Below are 12,350 nucleotides of genomic sequence, written 5' to 3'. Positions count from 1 at the left end.
ACGGTTATGTAAGAAAAATAACGTAATCAATAAGACATGAATAATTTCATCCTGTGAAAAACAATTTTGCAACGATCGAGCAATGGGAGAATATTTCTAAGCTCCTAAGATTAAACGTAAAGTTTCTTTGGGCGTGAAGTTAGTTTATGACTTTAGTTAGTTTATGGATTATCTTAACAATTTAAACGTGTTGATAGAAACAATGTGGCCGATAAACGTGATCGGCTCGTCGTATTGTTCGAAAGCGATACGTGTTCGCGCAATTTTGCCGCGAGGTCCGGCAATATCTCCTTGTAAATCTAGTTTAAGTATCTACTTTACATAATTAGAGTTGTTTGAATACCGCGCGATTTTCCTTTTACAATACACGCACGATTCCATCGCGGATATTACTTACGAACGTTGATTGGAACTACTTCGAACGGTTTGGTTTACGTGAGGAAAAGACCGATCATTAAATTTATTATTCGCCGTCACGAAGTACACCATGGTGAAAAAGATGTAATAAAGTCTACGTATATTTACAAAATGTCTACGCGCAACGAAATTAAAAATTTATAAAGATGACTAACTACAAGCTTGTAAATCTATTTTCTTGCGCAAATTACATTAAATTAAATATTTGACTGTGTTATTAAATAAAAACGTTCACTCTGAATTGAAAGTAAATATTTTTAGTTCATTTATATTTTTTTTATAAGTTAGGCTAATTTTAGCAAAGTTAGTCTAAAGCAAAGTTAATCTAAATTTATAATATAATATAAATATAATGTAATATAAATATTAAGATGCAAATTATGTTACCTTTATCATGAAACGTAATTCATCGATGATACGATTAAATATACTAGGTAATATACTAGATAAATATTTCAATAGCACAATGTAGTTCCGTTTCCGTTAGTTCCATATGGTATGCTTGCGGGATACATGCAAATTACGTTTTAGTTTGTTCGATAGAGCTATTATACTAATTCCCGCCTTTCCTTCAATAATTCGTGTTTGATTAATAGTCAATAATTCGCGGCGTAGATGTGGCGATTCGCGCTGATTACGCATTCCTCGTAAGGGTATTCGAGACCACAAATGTGCACTGTTGCAGCTAACGCAATCGCGTCGTAATTGAACCATTACGACCGTCAGGGAAAATATAAGACTCGGATCGTGCCGTCTCTGCGAATCGATGCTTTACGACCCAAATGATCTACGATCGAATGCCTACGTTCGGTCCTATTTTGGCTGGAAAATTGCATATGATGAGCCATGATCGACGACGGTACTTCCCTATAATAAAATATAATGTTATTTTTATATTTTCATATACAGAATAATGATTGTTAAATTAATTAACGATTTTTTTGCATGAGTATATTCGATGCAGCTGTAAATATATTGTGAAAGACGCCAACAGGTAGAAATCTGAAATATCACTTTTACAAATTTGAACATTGATGTCGAAAAAGTAATTTAACGAGTTTTATACGAGTTTTATATGAATTCGATTATCGCACTAATACGAATTGCACATTAAACATAGTTTATTTTTATATTAACATAAACTCGAAAATAATAAATTTAACAGGCACCAGTAAATGTTGAAAATGATGTTGAAAAATCAATATCGTAGATGTTTTATGGCATAGCCCTGTCAAAAGTTTTATTCGAGGTGAAACTAATTTTATCATCCTCCTAATTTTATCGTCGCGAAAAATTATCATTTTGATTGAAGGAAAGCATCGCGGGTTTTTTTTTTTGCATGCGATTTAACGGAACGAGACCGCGATACGGCGCGTGAAATAAAAGTATTTATAGGCTGGAGCTTCTCGAACGGAATCTGGAGCGGACTCATTCGTCCGAGATGAACGATCGAACGCCCGGTATTTATCATATTGTTTTATTCATTCGTCGATTATCATCCTCGTCGTTTTACAAGCATTACGCAGCAAGCGCTGCATAAAACCATGGGGAGAAAAAGAGATCGGGGCACGGTCGTTTCCGAATGAGGCAAATCGATGTGTATAAATTGGTAAAAGTATCGAATGGAATATATTCATCGAATACGTAAAATATTGAAGAAACATGACGAAAAATGTTGGAGAAAAATATTGCTGTTTATTTACTACAGAGAAAGTACGAATAGCTTTTGGAAACTTTATTTATCGGTTTTATAATTGAGATGTAATTATAAATCATACTTTTTTAACAAATTATCATACTTTTTGATTTAATTTAATAGTTTAAATTCTCTTCAAATAAATTTATATGTTTTTTAATAACGTTTTGCATATTAAAAATTGTATAAAATTACTTTCTCTCTCTCTCTCTCTCTCTCTCTCTCTCTCTCCTTTTTTTTTTAATAGTAAGTTAGTTTAATAGTTTAATAGTTTAATAATAAGATATACGCAATATTCTTTGTGACTCTTAAAATCTTGTATATTAAAAATTATAATAAAATTATTTTCTCTCTTTCTCTCCCTTCTCTTTTTTATAATAAAATATGCGCAATATTCTTTGTAACTCTTCTTAAAATGTTGTAAATTGTCGCCGCTATTGTACAATTAATTTCGCTCCACATGATTAGTATTGCATACGATTGACAAACGAGTTATTACCAGTGTGCCAACTAGATCTGATCTCATCTGTAATGATGACTACTGTGCCCATTCGTTATTTCACAATCGTTCTCCAATCATCGACCGGTTCAGGTGTTCAGGATAGGAATGGGGATTATTGCCAATATAGACACAGGCGCGGAGAGCCTTGTGGCAAGACACACGCGAATGGTACGGTGCATTCCATAGTGGTGAAGTCGCGGGCGTTACAGCTTGTTACAATGGCGTCCGTGCCGAAGACCGAAACGCCACTAAACAATCGCCATCCTACGCACTATTCCTTGAGATTCTCCGCGCGGATAGGAAAGGCAGGAACTAGTTCTGCGTGATCAGCCAAGGCCTAGATCACCGCCGTCGATGTCACGGCAATTCGTGTTTATAGATTATCAATGACACATATTGACGTGAATGACCTCGGCGGTTAGCTCGAGAATCATTCTTGCACAATCTCCGTCACATTACATATGTGCACAAAAAGTGATAAAAACATTTTGCACGAATAGGCGTAAGTGAAGTAAATACATATTAAAAAAAAGAGAAATAAAAAAAAAATAATGGCAGCTTTCTGATTTTTATTAATTATAAATTTTGCACAATCGCTTGTCACAATTAGCAGCATTTTCTGTTTTTTTTTTCTTGTTGCAATGAAAACACAATTTTTTCGATTTATTATTATTTATTTATTGAGAAAAGTATTCTCCATTTTCTTTTGAAATTTTTCAAATAAAAATGTTAAAGTTGAAGTCTGTGGTTCGGGTCTGTGGTCGGAATCTCGTAAAATCTTTAAAATCTTTACATTTCGCGTTTAGTTTAATGGAATTTGATCAGGAGCTTGTTTCTATTCTTGCTTCTCTCCCGAGAGAATCTGATTTAATATAATATCCATAGAGTCGAGTTGCGGCCATTGATCCGTTCGCGTATCTGATGTGTTCGTCTTGACGTTCAAGACGTAACTCGAATCGAGCACCGATTTGTTCTAGCGGATATATATTTCCTCAGCCGTAACAAAAATCTTTATCAGATGGTTTAAATTCTTGACGATTAATGATGGATGTAAAACTGGAGCATCGCCGGTCTCAGTCGTTCACGTAATAGTTTTATTAATGTTATTTATATCTATGCTACATTTGCATACAACTCATTACTTATGATAAATGATACACTTTGTTAATTACCACGTATTTATAAATAATATTAGTTAAATTGAAATTTAAAATATTATTTTGTTAACTAATAATTTTTAATAGCTTTACATCTCTACATTAACTATATATAAATCTATAAAAAACAGAATGAGAAATTTTTAGCAACTATAGAGGAGCATACTTGATATGATATTTATTATTTATTCCTTAAATTGTAACTATAGTCTTTTTATAAAACATAATTATAATTAAATACACTTTGTTAATTAGCATTAATTAGCGTATTGATAAATAATATTAGTAATAAATTGAAATTTAAAATATTATTTTGTTAACTAATAATTATTAATATCTTTACATCTCTACATTAACTATATATAAATCTATAAAAAAGTTAAACTAAAAAATAGAGAAATTTTTGACAGGCACAGAAGGGTATGACTTGATATGATATTTAATATTTATTCCTTAAATTGTAACTATAGTCTTTTTGTGGAACGTAATTACATTTACGTACAAGTTACAAATTAATCGGTAAGAAGGCTCGCAGTAAGCGAATATGATAATTCACGATAAATCTATAGAAACACAAGAACATAATGTAATATCATCGTCCGTCGTGATCTTAGAACTGATTAGAGTGAGGAAGCTTTTGCAGGATCGCGTTCGTCAAGATATTTGCGATAGATTGTCTGTGCGGCGAGACAGAAAAATTTGATCCGCACGTGGATAACCGTACAGTACACCTACGTAGCAGTAAGCTATCGGCTATATCGAGCATATCGATGGTCTTGCTTGGTTTGGCCGGTCATTTGGCCTACTTTCGATATCTTAATCTCCATTCGCGCGACACGATACCGATTAGGCTTAACCGCGAACCAAAGTTTTTGCCCGCGTTGCAACAGGACGCCACGCCGGCTAAATCCTATCCGACCGGCCTCTCCTTATCGTTTCCCTTCCAAGTTAGCGTCCAACAATATCTGCGTCTTGTTTATTGCTTTTCTGTTTTAACGAGGAAATATAATATTGGACTGTCGGTCGTTCGGTATCTCGCGCAGAATGCGGAAATGCACTGGAAAAGTTGTCGCGAATCGCGATTCTCAACGATTTAACGACACATCCACATTTGGAATGCGTGTATTACCGTGCACGTTAATCTCATGTAATACTCCGTGTAATATCGTGGCAAACGAGTTTCGCGGTTGTACCATCTACTTCACGATTTAACACTTTTATCTATAACAGAAGGAGATACGGCACGTTTTTTTTATTCTAATGGGCTTCGAAATGAATACGATCCGTAGATACGAATATTAGATATTTTACGCGCATTCCGAGCAATACGTATGCACGAACCGTCACCTCCCCTCCCCCCCCCCCCCCCCCTCGTCGAATAATTTTCCAAAAAGCATCGCATCGCATCTCAACATTTTAAATTTTCATCGTATTTCATATTTCTATCTCCTTCTTCAAGTTTCACCATCGATTTGATAAGTAACGAAAGGCGACGTGCTTAATTGCGAGGAAATACGGGAAACTTTCATAGGGGTTAAAGGAACAAAGATAGCACCGGGATGGGAGACGACGTCGTGTAGCACCATAACACGCGCTCATTTAGATAGATCATGGCTATCATGAGATATCCAAACGGCGGCTCGCGAAAAAGCGGCGCGCATCGCGCGCCGAGCAACATCGCTCGTAAATTCACGCGGACGAGCGAGACGGCGTTAACGCAAGGTTTACCGTCAACGGCGTGAAATATTCTCGGTAACTTGCGGCATAATTTACGCCGGTAATTGCGGGATAAGGCGAGGCGAGCTATGCCCGCGCTGCGAGGGATACGTTGGTGTGCCAGATTTTTCCATCCGGATGAAAACTTTAACACGTTGTCGTTGTGTTGCGGAAATTTCCCCCATGGGGAAGGGCAGTCACGACAGTACAGAGGATAGTTCAATTTTCTTTATTGAGATTCAAGAGTCTTGATTTAATCGCGTTAATATAAAATATTAGAAGAAACTTTTTTCTCAGAAGAGACAAGAGATAGAGATAGAGATAGAGAGAGAGAGAGAGATAGAGAGAGAGAGAGAGAGAGAGAGAGAGACTGCTTTAAAACTTTGGAATCTTGTCAAATTAAGATAAAACTTACCTGGAATGGAACGTAGAGAGAGATAATAAATCAATAATCTAATTTGCAAAATCTATAATGCAAAACACGACATTTCATTTAAGTGAAGTCAATTTAATCTGTATTGGTGTACTTGCTGTAAATATGACAAGCCAAATAAAAAGTTAATTATCCCTTTAGAATTTGCTCATGATTACGAGCGTGCTTATACATTTTAATTTCTGCTTATCTCTCATTCAACGGTGGAACATGCCGTTACGTCAATCGGCGGAACAATGATTACATTAGCTTTCACTTCTTCCAAACTGGTTAAATGTAAACGAGTAGACGGCTGGGTCTTTAACATCTCGAAGTTCACGTTTGTAGCGAACATTTACATGAAATTATTCGCACCTTTTAGTTTCTTGAATAACATAGAATGACATTTATAAAAAGAACAAAGCTTCTTATCTTTTTGAGAAAATTTATCTTCATTCCCGTGTAATTTTCTTATTATTATTATTATGCATTGTAATTATTACTATTAAATTAAATATATAATAAATTAGATATATATTAAATTAAATTTTTAGATTGAATTAAATATATAATAAAATTCTTAAAGTCGTAAAACTTATATTCGAATTTTATTTAAACATCACAAATATTTTTCGCATAAAATTTATAAAAGAAACAAAATTTCTTATCGTTTTGGGAAATTCTTTTCTTCATTAAGTTCCCATGTAATTTTTCTTATTATTATTACATATTGTAATTATTACTATTATTAAATTAAATAAATGTGATTATGAAATTCTTAGAGTCGTAAAATTTATGTTTGAATTTTTTCCACACATCACAAATATTTTTTGCACAAAAAGCTATTGTTTGAAACGAAAGCGAAACATTGCGCAGCCTATCTCGTTACCGTATCGCAATGACAATAATCGATTGAGCCGACAATGGGGAAAGTTGGACGGATAAAGGAAACCGAGTTCAGGCCGCATTATTTACAATGAGAGAAACAGCCAATTCGTTCGCGTTGGCTGTTTTTTTAAGACATTCTCAAAATTATGACAAACTATTACAGTAATAGCCAGTTTCACCAATGTCCTCTTTCGTCAGTTTAAATAACTCCTTATCTTCTTTTAGAACTAGAAATTAGGCCATTAACTAACAAGTTGCGACATATTTTAATTGGTCTACTTCTTAGCGGAAATGTTTTCATAAAACATAATTTCTAATTTTTTTAGTTCATTTGTCCTCGTTTTGTTCATCAGAAAAGTCATCTGGCAATTGAACTACATACTTTTGATAAGAGATATGCATAATTAATTAGAGAAAAGCTTAATTACATCGCGACGACACACTGCGATTTGCGGGTATCAACCGGATTACAACTTCTAATTTGGACGAATAAAAATGAAACAGCGGTGAAATCTGAAGGGAATTAGACTTAGCAATCGGCGGGAGGTCGTCGACTCCGTTCGCAATATCGCATGATCACATTCTAACTAGAAACGTAATATATAGATATACATATCGCGTGCTTGCAATCGACAGAGCGGCATAGAAATTATAAAATAGCCAGCATCACTCTGTAATTACATGTGCATACGAAAATTATTCACGCAATTCCAACGTAATTCTGACGTAATTCCAACGCAGGCGCATTTTATTGCGGTTTAATTCGAAAATTAAAGCGTACGACTCGGAAATAATTATCGAATATGTTAGATACAGAGCAATAAAAAAATGTAATGTACAATTTTAATTGTAATTAATCATATTTTAAACTCTCTTTTATATTCTTCAAAACTTTTTTTATGTATATTTATCAGATATTTTGTTCGTATGATGTAATCGAAGGGTAACTAAAATTCTTGGGAAAAAAAAAGAATCACGTGACAATGATACCGTCGTATCGTGTCTTTCATATGATACAACATGCAAACGTGCCGTGAGTGCGCGTTGATTCTCAAATTAAGAGAAAGTTAAGAAAGCTGATTGGCCATTCGATATAAGGCTGTCGCTTCACTTTCATTAGAATTAGAACGACAAACGCAATGTCGCGTCTCTTCTCTCGCGGTTCGTGAATAAACCATGAGTGATATCCGGCCGCGGATTGCAAACGGCGACTGGACGGCCGTCGCGACGATCATTGTTCGATAATAATGACGCGATAATTGTCGTTGTTATTTGCCGGCTTAATTCATCATTATTCGCGCCGATTCGCGCGCCGATACGAGACACGTACGGCCTATTCCGGGACCTATTTGCGTCACGTATCATAAAGGGACATATTTATAGAATGATTTATGAGACGTGTCCCGGCTCTTCCTGAATTGATAATAACGCAGAAGTTGAAGAACGCGCGCTCATCCGGGCGCATTTGCATCCAGGTTGAGGGACGTCGCGCGTCACGTATCCGCGGCGCCGGCGATAAATCGCGAATCCGTACGCATTGCAAATTTGTCACTCGCGTATTACATTAAAACGTCAGCCGGGAGAGCAAGCCGGGGGAAGCTGGTTAGCCGCTCGAGAGATCGATTTTGGATAACGTCCTAACGTCCTCGGCCGTTGCGCGAGTCCCGGACGCCTGACATCCGGACGTTAATGGATTAACTTGGCAAAAGCGCGATTGGGCCACGATAGAATCACTGCGGGACATTACCAGTCGCATTCAATGTTACATCCATCGCCATTCTGTTAGGTCTCCCCCCCCCTCCCCTCCCCGACACATCGCGGGATGCATCGCGGGTAGCCACGTGGATTGATAAATGCGTAACGCGCGCCGTAAGATCACAAAGCGTCGATTTATGGTTCCGCGCCGTCGCCATCCGCCGTCGCGACGATTCTATTTATAATTGCGCGGAAACCGAAGAAACTCTCTCTCGGCTGGACGACGCTGCTAGATGGACTATCGCCTCTTTCGATCTTTCACGAAGAGGGCCTCGGGTTCCGAGCGATCGGAAATGCTTGGAAATATTCAGAATCTCGAAGAAGGACACGTGTATCGTAATTATCTACATGGTATGGAATGATAAGGACGATTGCAACGCTGATATTTTTAGAGATTTTTAGTAACAAAAAGAGAAGTAGCTAATTAATTTAATCTTGTCAAAAATTATATATTAATTAGATTAATAGAAAATATTGTAATGTTGTATTAATTAAGCAGAATGTTAAAAACCTTTATTAATATGTATCATTCATTTACATATTTAAAAGAAATAATGAAATATAATTTTAATTTTCTCCTTTATTTTTAGCATTACAAGTAAAGTGTGATTCCATGTCGATTTGTTCTAAAGAAAGGGTTTGACCTAAAGATATTTACAGCCATAAGTGCTCTGTTCTTATGATTTCATCTGCGAAAGCTGCATCTTCAATATTGACAAATAGGTGTATAAAAATCAAATATCGCTGGAGAAAGAATAAACCGATCCTTTCTCTCAACGCGTACGAATGCTTTATGATTTATCGTCGAGGATTCCACTGGTAGATAGAGATAATAACGAAATAGTTAAATCCAATTGCATTTTGATGGCCCCAGGCGGCATCAGGTTTCGCAGTAAAATTTAGAAGCTGCGCATAACGGTGAATCGTAAAGTTATAGAGCGTAGCCTTTCAGCTTTTCGCTCTCGAAAACCATTTGCAGCGGTTGACCGCGTCTCGGATACCGGACGTTCGTCGAGGGGAAAAGTCCCATTGCGGAGATTTTTTTCGTTCTTTCGCACAGACCATCTGGTTCTCGCGATTTCCTAATGCGGCTAATACAGTTGATACAGTTGCGGCCGTACGGAACGAGAGGTACTGGGAAACAACGAAAGACAATGCGCCGTAAAGTAAACCGCCGGGGATTATTTTTACAAGAGGATACGCTCGTTTCTTTATACGCTCGCAGAATATCGCGTGGTTAAAATTACTGGGAGCCACATTTGGGATTTGCTGAATTAGTTTCCGGAGTTTCGTGACTCGGCCCCCGTGTTTGGCGCGCTCGGGAGACGCGCCGGATCTTTTAACCGGCCGGCTTATTATGCAAAAGCTTAAATTAAGAGTGCACGATGGAAAATTGAAGGTACATGCCACGTGCGCCACGTTTTATCGAACATTGCGAAACGTCATTTCGCGGCGCATAAATCCCGCGAGGCGCGATCGTTACTTCAGCAGGGCGCGGTCGGGACGAATTCGTTTTGCTCGTACGCGTTTTCCTCGTCGCTTTTGACTCCTCCACGTCGCGCCGCTTCTCGTATTTCTGTCTCATATGGTCACGTCGAAGTGCCGGAGCCTCCGCGCTGGCACTTTGTATCAATGATCGCGTTCAGGAAATATAATAGTGCAATCGCGATCCCTTCTAGCAGTCGCCGGCGATTGAGCGTGATTGGCTGGATCTATCAGTATGCATCAATCATCAAACTCAATTTGCTATCGTAGCTCTGCGCAACAGTTTAATTTCCCGAAACGGAAAACACCAATTATGGAGATTACCGAACTCAATTTGCTTTCAGATTGCCCTTAGATGGCCGCCTAATAAGATTGAGCCTCGTGTCAGTAATTCCGCTTCCGTCGAGAGAAATGTTTGGCAAAAAAAGAAAGAAGTGAACAAATCTAAGAAGAAAATATGCGACCGCGCGTTAAAAATGATCAGAAATTTACTGGCGTCAATGGATTTCATAATTCACTCGTGGTTACGCTAACGATTGAAACGGGTTAGTGACCGCTAAAATATTTATCCTTTCCAGTGCTTTATTAGCATACTTTAATTATTGCCATTCATTTTAGAATCCACAACAGTGTGTGGGAAGTGAGAAATGAGAGAAAGTGGACGCTGTTATATACATAAAATTGATTCCAAAAAATCAATTCCTTTTTGCGTTTACAGTCTCCTCGAACATCGCGAATAAGATATCCTGTTCTAATGTTATATCGAGAGTAACCACTGGATATCACGTTTCATTTTAAATCACGTTTCTTTTAAAATAATATATTAGGTTCTCTTCTCTTCTAATCAATCAGGTAAAATTTCGCAATACACAGACCGAGAAATTCCATAGGGATAATAATAATTGCTTCCACATTGCATTTGCAATCTTTCAATGTCTGCATATCACCCTTGCGAAATATCGCGGCCGCGTTTCTCGGAGAGCGGTAACTCCGGTCATTTCCGGCCGACGTTGCGGAGAGAAGGAGAGTCCGACGATCAATCCTCCAATTCATCTAATTCATCTTGGCGATTTATTTTTTTTTTTTTCCTTTTTTTTTGTTGTCGTCGAGATCGTTAGAATCCTATGAAATTCAAATCGCGTTCCGTCATTCCGGTGTATCATTTCTGGATCCACTGCTGATTACGCAAGTAATCGCCTTTCACCGCCTAGCACGCTAACTGTCACCTTCTTTTGCGGCGGGCCGCACATTGTTCGCGTCCGTGCGCGCAGCGCGAAGCGGCGTCGCGTCGCGTCGCGACGCGTCACGCCGTGCCATACGGCCGCACGGCATGCGGACCGATGGTATTCTCGATGCGATGCGCGGCCCCTCTCTATTTTCGTCCGGCACTGGAATCCGCGTCGAATTCTATCATCCGCGTCCCCAAACGTCCCCCGTGAGCGATCCCGGAGAGTTCGCGCGAATATGAATATGTATGCGCGACGTAGTTAAGAAAGTCCCGGGTCGCGAGCGTCGAGCCAGGACGACGGTATTTTTCATTTTCTCGCTCGGGTAATCGCGTTTACGGCGACTTTCGCGCGACTTATGCTTTACATAAGAGAACGGGATATTTACCATCTGGAAAAGCCGGGAAAATCTTGAATTCTCAAGGAATTTATTTGTGCCTTTAAAATTAGGAAAAATTCTTCACGAATTTTATTAAAAAGAGAATTTTTTTGAAATTGCTCTTTTTTAATATTTTGTTTTTGTATTATAATCGTGAATTTGCTGACTGAATTGTTGACCGTGATAGTGGATCCATTTTAAGCATCAGAGATTGATTTTGCGACAATCTAATGTTCAACATTGAAGATAACGGTTTTGTGTCTGCAATTTTATTTAATGAAGACGAATTTATTTATTTTAATCACTTTATAGTTGCATTTTATACTGGTTATACATTATGTAAGTTTTTGTTAGCTTTTGAAAATAAATTTTATGCAATATAAAATGTGTCTCTTTTAAAATGTTTAGGTTCTTCCAAAATTTTTTAAATTTGATTATTGAAACTCGAGTGATTCTTAATTTTATTTTATAATTTATAAACTTTTATGAATGGAAAATATTGAGGACTTTGCATAATAAATATTTATTTATTTTCAAAGGATATACTTAAAAACTTTTTTTATTATACCAAATTTTTAACAAATTGCTCTAAAAATCAGAGATTTTCAGGAAATTTTTTTCGAATTTAAATAAACACTCTAAAGAAGAAAATTCAGTATAATTTTAGTAATAAGTTATATAAATAAGTAAAGAGAAAAAACAAAATTTAATGATTAA

The 12,350-nt window shown here is 37.1% G+C and overlaps 1 protein-coding gene across 7 annotated transcripts in view; it reads right to left on the bottom strand.

Moving 5' to 3' along the window:
• The window catches only part of Lgr3 (Leucine-rich repeat-containing G protein-coupled receptor 3), a 34,060-nt gene that overhangs the window by 1,260 nt on the left and 20,450 nt on the right, over nucleotides 1-12,350 (bottom strand). Inside the window, exon 22 of one of the 7 annotated variants that reach the window (XM_089074068.1) lies at nucleotides 6-1,284. The exons of the other annotated variants lie outside the window; for them this stretch is intronic. The gene's annotated coding sequence lies outside the window, so the exon portion shown is untranslated. Of the gene's footprint in view, nucleotides 1-5; nucleotides 1,285-12,350 lie in introns of those variants that run through there. 7 annotated transcript variants of the gene reach the window in all.

This window comes from Pogonomyrmex barbatus, unplaced genomic scaffold (assembly GCF_055798465.1).
Source record: "Pogonomyrmex barbatus isolate J1 unplaced genomic scaffold, ASM5579846v1 scaffold16, whole genome shotgun sequence".
Classification (NCBI taxonomy): domain Eukaryota; kingdom Metazoa; phylum Arthropoda; class Insecta; order Hymenoptera; family Formicidae; genus Pogonomyrmex; species Pogonomyrmex barbatus.
This window is presented reverse-complemented; position numbering and strand designations above follow the sequence as displayed.